The sequence below is a fragment of the Coturnix japonica genome, chromosome 16 (assembly GCF_054131305.1).
Source record: "Coturnix japonica strain WE chromosome 16, WE-NBRP24, whole genome shotgun sequence".
Lineage (NCBI taxonomy): Eukaryota > Metazoa > Chordata > Aves > Galliformes > Phasianidae > Coturnix > Coturnix japonica.
Genome location: NC_140678.1, coordinates 15,224,731 through 15,232,789, shown reverse-complemented (window position 1 = coordinate 15,232,789; position 8,059 = coordinate 15,224,731).

Below are 8,059 nucleotides of genomic sequence, written 5' to 3'. Positions count from 1 at the left end.
CTAAGGATTGAGGATGCTAAGCACTGAGGTTTCTAAGCATTGGGGATTCTACGCGTTGAGGATGCTAAGCACTGAGGATTATAAGCATTGAGGTTTCTAAGCAGTGAGGATTCTATGCTAAGCACTGAGAATGCTAAGTATTGAGTTTTCTAAGCATTAAGGACTCTGTGCATTGAGGTTTCTAAGCATTGAGGATCCTGAGCTTTGGGGATTCTAAGCTATGCATTGAGGATGCTAAGCATTGAGGATTCTAAGCATTGAGGATTCTAAGCATTGAGGATTCTAAGCACTCAGGTTTCTAAGCAGTGAGGATTCTAAGCTAAGCACTGAGGATGCTAAGTATTGAGGCTTCTAAGCATTAAGGACTCTGTGCATTGAGGTTTCTAAGCATTGAGGATTCTAAGCATTGAGGATTCTAAGCATTGAGGATTCTAAGCATTGAGGATTCTAAGCATTGAGGATTTTAAGCATTGAGGATTCTAAGCATTGAGGTTTCTAAGCTAAGCACTGAGGATTCTAAGCATCGAGGAATCTAAGCATTGAGGATTCTAAGCATTCAGGTTTCTAAGCAGTGAGGATTCTACGCTAAGCACTGAGGATGCTAAGTATTGAGGTTTCTAAGCATTAAGGACTCTGTGCATTGAGGTTTCTAAGCATTGAGGATTCTAAGCATTGAGGATTCTAAGCATTGAGGATTCTAAGCATTGAGGATTCTCAGCATTGAGGATTCTAAGCTAGGCATTGTGGATTCTAAGCATTGAGGTTTCTAAGCATTGAGGATGCTAAGCATTGAGGATTCTAAGCATTGAGGATTCTAAGCATTGAGTTTTCTAAGCATTGAGGATTCTAAGCATTGAGGTTTCTAAGCATTGAGGATTCTAAGCATTGAGGTTTCTAAGCTAAGCATTGAGGATTCTAAGCATTGAGGATGCTAAACATTGAGGATGCTAAGCATTGAGGATGCTAAGCATTGAGGATTCTAAGCATTGAGGATTCTAAGCATTGAGGTTTCTAAGCAAAGCATTGAGGTTTCTAAGCATTGAGGATGCTAAGCATTGAGGATGCTAAGCATTGAGGATGCTAAGCATTGAGGTTGCTAAGCATTGAGGATGCTAAGCATTGAGGATTCTAAGCATTGAGGATTCTAAGCTATGTAATGAGGATGCTAAGCATTGAGGATTCTAAGTATTGAGGTTTCTAAGCTAAGCATTGAGGACGCGAAGCATTGAGGATTCTAACTATTGAGGATTCTAAGCAATGCATGGAGGATTCTAAGCATTGAGGATTCTAAGCGTTGAGGATTCTAAGCATTGAGGTTTCTAAGCAAAGCATTGAGGATTCTAAGCATTGAGGATTCTAAGCATTGAGGATGCTAAGCATTGAGGATTCTAGGCATTGAGGATGCTAAGCATTGAGGATGGTAAGCATTGATGATGCTAAGCCAAGCATTGAGTTTTCTAATCTTTGTTGTTTCTGAACATTAAGCCCTCTATGCAAAGAGGTTTGTAAGCATTAGGGTTGCTAAGCATTGAGGTTTCAGAGCAATAAAATTTCTAAGCAATGAGGATTCTGCGCATTGAGGTTTCTAAGCAATGCATGGAGGATGCTAAGCATTGAGGTTCCTAAGCAGTGAGGATTCTGAGCTTTGAGGATTCTAAGCTAAGCAATGAGGATGCTAAGCAATGAGGATGCTAAGCATTGAGGATGCTAAGCATTGAGGATTCTAAGCATTGAGGTTTCTAAGCTAAGCATTGAGGATGCGAAGCATTGAGGATTCTAACTATTGAGGATTCTAAGCAATGCATGGAGGATGCTAAGCATTGAGGATTCTAAGCATTGAGGATTCTAAGCATTGAGGATTCTAAGCCAAGCATTGAGTTTTCTAATCTTTGAGGTTTCTAAACATTAAGGCCTCTATGCATTGAGGTTTGTAAGCATTTGGGATGCTAAACAATGAGGTTTCAAACAATAAAATTTCTCAGCATTGAGGTTTGTAAGCATTGAGGATTCTAAGCATTGAGGATTCTAAGCACTGAGGATTCTAAGCATTGAGGATTCTAAGCATTGAGGATTCTAATCTTGGCATTGAGGATTCTAAGCATTGAGGATGCTAAGCATTGAGGATTCTAAGCATTGAGGATTCTAAGCATTGAGGTTTCTAAGCTAAGCATGGAGGATTCTAAGCATTGAGGATGCTAAGCATTGAGGATGCTAAGCATTGAGGATGCTAAGCATTGAGGATTCTAAGCTAAGCATAGAGCATACTAAGGATTGAGGATGCTAAGCATTGAGGTTTCGAAGCATTGGGGATTCTACGCGTTGAGGATGCTAAGCACTGAGGATTCTAAGCATTGAGGTTTCTAAGCAGTGAGGATTCTAAGATAAGCACTGAGGATGCTAAGTATTGAGGTTTCTAAGCATTAAGGACTCTGTGCATTGAGGTTTCTAAGCAATGAGGATGCTAAGCATTGAGGATGCTAAGCATTGAGGATGCTAAGCATTGAGGCTGTTAAGCATTGAGGATGCTAAGCATTGAGGCTGTTAAGCATTGAGGATGCTAAGCATTGAGTTTTCTAAGCGAAGCATTGAGGATGCTAAGCATTGAGGATTCTAAGCATTGAGGATTCTAAGCATTGAGGATTCTAAGCATTGAGGTTTCTAAGCTAAGCATTGAGGATTCTAGGCATTGAGGATGCTAAGCATTGAGGTTGCTAAGCATTGAGGATTCTAAGCATTGAGGATTCTAAGCATTGAGGATTCTAAGCTATGCATTGAGGATTCTAAACATTGAGGATGTTAAGCATTGAGAATTCTAAGCATTGAGGTTTCTAAGCTAAGCATTGAGGATGCTAAGTATTGAGGTTTCTAAGCATTAAGGACCCTGTGCATTGAGGTTTCTAAGCATTGAGGATTCTAAGCATTGAGTTTTCTAAGCTAAGCATTGAGGATGCTAAGCATTGAGGATTCTAAGCATTGAGGATTCTAAGCATTGAGGTTTCTAAGCATTGAGGATGCTAAGCATTGAGGATGCTAAGCATTGAGGATTCTAAGCAATGAGGATGCTAATCATTGAGGATGCTAAGCATTGAGGTTTCTATGCACCGAGGATTCTGAGCTTTGAGGATTCTAAGCTAAGCAATGAGGATGCTAAGCAATGAGGATGCTAAGCATTGAGGATGCTAAGCATTGAGAATGCTAAGCATTGAGGATTCTAAGCATTGAGGATTCTAAGCTATGTAATGAGGATGCTAACCATTGAGGATTCTAAGTATTGAGGTTTCTAAGCTAAGCATTGAGGATGCGAAGCATTGAGGATTGTAAGCATTGAGGATTCTAAGCCAAGCATTCAGTTTTCTAATCTTTGAGGTTTCTAAGCATTAAGGCCTCTATGCATTGAGGTTTGTAAGCATTGAGGATCCTGAGGTTTGAGGATTCTAAGCAATGCATGGAGGATTCTAAGCATTGAGGATTCTAAGCATTGAGGATTCTAAGCATTGAGGATTCTAAGCATTGAGGTTTCTAAGCAAAGCATTGAGGATTCAAAGCATTGAGGATGCTAAGCATTGAGGATGCTAAGCATTGAGGATGCTAAGCTTTTAGGATGCTAAGCATTGAGGATGCTAAGCATTGAGGATTCTAAGATTTGAGGATGCTAAGCATTGAGGATTCTAAGCATTGAGGATGCAAAGCATTGAGGATTCTAGGCATTGAGGATTCTAAGCTATGTAATGAGGATGCTAAACATTGCGGATTCTAAGTATTGAGGTTTCTAAGGTAAGCATTGAGGATGCGAAGCATTGAGGATTCTAAGCATTGAGGATTCTAAGCCAAGCATTCAGTTTTCTAATCTTTGAGGTTTCTAAGCATTAAGGCCTCTATGCTTTGAGGTTTGTAAGCATTGAGGATCCTGAGCTTTGAGGATTCAAAGCTAAGCATTGAGGATGTTAAGCATTGAGGATTCTAAGCATTGAGGATTCTAAGCATTGAGGATTCTAAGCTATGCACTGAGGATTCTAATCATTGAGGATGTTAAGCATTGAGGATTCTAAGCATTGAGGTTTCTAAGCTAAGCATTGATGATTCTAAGCATTGAGCATTCTAAGCATTCAGGTTTCTATGCAGTGAGGATTCTAAGCTAAGCACTGAGGATGCTAAGTATTGAGGTTTCTAAGCATTAAGGACTCTGTGCATTGAGGTTTCTAAGCATTGAGGATTCTAAGCATTGAGGATGCTAAGCATTGAGGATTCTTAGCTAGGCATTGAGGATTCTAAGCATTGAGGATTCTAAGCCAAGCATTGACTTTTCTAGTCTTTGAGGTTTCTAAACATTAAGGCCTCTATGCACTGAGGTTTGAAAGCATTAGGGATGCTAAGCATTGAGGTTTCAGAGCAATAAAATTTCTAAGCAATGGGGATTCTACGCATTGAGGTTTCTAAGCAATGCATGGAGGATGCTAAGCATTGAGGTTCCTAAGCAGTGAGGATTCTGAGCTTTGAGGATTCTAAGCTAAGCAATGAGGATGCTAATCATTGAGGATGCTAAGCATTGAGGATTCTAAGAGAGGCATGGAGGATGCTAAGCATTGAGGATTCTAAGCATTGAGGATTCTAAGCAAAGCATTCAGGATGCTAAGTATTGAGGATGCTAAGCATTGAGGATGCTAACCATTAAGGATTCTAAGCATTGAGGATGCTAAGCATTGAGGATTCTAAGCATTGAGGATGCTAAGCATTGAGGATGCTAGGCATTGAGGATGCTAAGCATTGAGGATGCTAAGCATTGAGGATTATAAGCATTGAGGATTATAAGCTTTGAGGATGCTAAGCACTGAGGATTCTAAGCATTGAGGATGCTAAGCATTGAGGATGCTAAGCATTGAGGATTCTAAGCATTGAGGATGCTAAGCATTGAGGATGCTAAGCATTGAGGTTTCTAAGCACCGAGGATTCTAAGCTAAGCAATGAGGATGCTAAGCATTGAGGATGCTAAGCATTGAGGATGCTAAGCATTGAGGATTCTAAGCATTGAGGATTCTAACTATTGAGGATTCTAAGCAATGCATGGAGGATTCTAAGCATTGAGGATTCTAAGCATTGAGGATGCTAAGCACTGATGATGCTAAGCATTGAGAATTCTAAGCATTGAGGATGCTAAGCATTGAGGATGCTAAGCATTGAGGTTTCTAAGCACCGAGGATTCTAAGCTAAGCATTGAGGATGCTAAGCATTGAGGATGCTAAGCATTGAGGATGCTAAGCATTGAGGATGCGAAGCGTTGAGGATTCTAAGCTATGTAATGAGGATGCTAAGCATTGAGGATTCTAAGTATTGAAGTTTCTAAGCTAAGCACTGAGGATGCGAAGCGTTGAGGATTCTAAGCTATGTAATGAGGATGCTAAGCATTGAGGATTCTAAGTATTGAGGTTTCTAAGCTAAGCATTGAGGATGCGAAGCATTGAGGATTCTAACTATTGAGGATTCTAAGCAATGCATGGAGGATTCTAAGCATTGAGGATTCTAAGCTATGAGGATTCTAAGCCTAGCATTGAATTTTCTAATCTTTGAGGTTTCTAAGCATTCAGGCCTCTATGCATTGAGGTTTGTAAGCATTGAGGATTCTAAGCAATGAGGTTTCAAACAATAAAATTTCTCAGCATTGAGGTTTGTAAGCATTGAGGATTCTAAGCATTGAGGATTCTAAGCTAAGCATAGAGCATACTAAGGATTGAGGATGCTAAGCAGTGAGGTTTCTAAGCATTGAGGATTCTACGCGTTGAGGATGCTAAGCACTGAGGATTCTAAGCACTGAGGTTTCTAAGCAGTGAGGATTCTAAGCTAAGCACTGAGGATGCTAAGTATTGAGGTTTCTAAGCATTAAGGACTCTGTGCATTGAGGTTTCTAAGTATCGAGGATTCTAAGCATTGAAAATTCTAAGCAGTGAGGATTCTGAGCTTTGAGGATTCTAAGCTAAGCAATGAGGATGCTAAGCAATGAGGATGCTAAGCATTGAGGATTCTAAGAGAGGCATGGAGGATGCTAAGCATTGAGGATTCTAAGCATTGAGGATTCTAAGCAAAGCATTCAGGATGCTAAGTATTGAGGATGCTAAGCATTGAGGATGCTAACCATTAAGGATTCTAAGCATTGAGGATGCTAAGCATTGAGGATTCTAAGCATTGAGGATGCTAAGCATTGAGGATGCTAGGCATTGAGGATGCTAAGCATTGAGGATGCTAAGCATTGAGGATTATAAGCATTGAGGATTATAAGCTTTGAGGATGCTAAGCACTGAGGATTCTAAGCATTGAGGATGCTAAGCATTGAGGATGCTAAGCATTGAGGATTCTAAGCATTGAGGATGCTAAGCATTGAGGATGCTAAGCATTGAGGTTTCTAAGCACCTAGGATTCTAAGCTAAGCAATGAGGATGCTAAGCATTGAGGATGCTAGGCATTGAGGATGCTAAGCATTGAGGATTCTAAGCATTGAGGATTCTAACTATTGAGGATTCTAAGCAATGCATGGAGGATTCTAAGCATTGAGGATTCTATGCATTGAGGATGCTAAGCACTGATGATGCTAAGCATTGAGAATTCTAAGCAGTGAGGATGCTAAGCATTGAGGATGCTAAGCATTGAGGTTTCTAAGCACCGAGGATTCTAAGCTAAGCATTGAGGATGCTAAGCATTGAGGATGCTAAGCATTGAGGATGCTAAGCATTGAGGATTCTAAGCATTGAGGATTCTAAGCTATGTAATGAGGATGCTAAGCATTGAGGATTCTAAGTATTGAGGTTTCTAAGCTATGCACTGAGGATGCGAAGCGTTGAGGATTCTAAGCTATGTAATGAGGATGCTAAGCATTGAGGATTCTAAGTATTGAGGTTTCTAAGCTAAGCATTGAGGATGCGAAGCATTGAGGATTCTAACTATTGAGGATTCTAAGCAATGCATGGAGGATTCTAAGCATTGAGGATTCTAAGCTATGAGGATTCTAAGCCAAGCATTGAATTTTCTAATCATTGAGGTTTCTAAGCATTTAGGCCTCTATGCATTGAGGTTTGTAAGCATTTGGGATGCTAAGCAATGAGGTTTCAAATAATAAAATTTCTCAGCATTGAGGTTTGTAACCATTGAGGATTCTAAGCATTGAGGATTCTAAGCTAAGCATAGAGCATACCAAGGATTGAGGATGCTAAGCATTGAGGTTTCTAAGCATTGGGGATTCTACGCGTTGAGGATGCTAATCACTGAGGATTCTAAGCACTGAGGTTTCTAAGCAGTGAGGATTCTATGCTAAGCACTGAGGATGCTAAGTATTGAGGTTTCTAAGCATTAAGGACTCGGTGCATTGAGGTTTCTAAGCATTGAGGATCCTGAGCTTTGAGGATTCTAAGCTAAGCATTGAGGATGCTAAGCATTGAGGATTCTAAGCATTGAGGATTCTAAGCACTGAGGATTCTAAGCATTGAGGATTCTAAGCATCGAGGATTCTAAGCATCGAGGATTCTAAGCTAGGCATTGAGGATTCTAAGCATTGAGGATTCTAAGCATTGAGGATTCTAAGCAATGAGGATTCTAAGCATTGAGGATTCTAAGCATCGAGGATTCTAAGCTAGGCATTGAGGATTCTAAGCAATGAGGATTCTAAGCATTGAGGATTCTAAGCATTGAGGATTCTAAGCATTGAGGATTCTAAGCATTCAGGTTTCTAAGCAGTGAGGATTCTAAGCATTGAGGATTCTAAGCATTGAGGATTCTAAGCATTGAGGATTCTAAGCATTGAGGATTCTATGCATTGAGGATGCTAAGCATTGAGGATGCTAAGCATTGAGGATGCTAAGCTATGTAATGAGGATTCTAAGCATTGAGGATTCTAAGCATTGAGGATTCTAAGCATTGAGGATTCTAAGCCAAGCATTGAGTTTTCTAATCTTTGAGGTTTCTAAGCATTAAGGCCTCTATGCATTGAGGTTTGTAAGCATTTGGGATGCTAAGCAATGAGGTTTCAAACAATAAAATTTCTCAGCATTGATGTTTGTAAGCATTGAGGATTCTA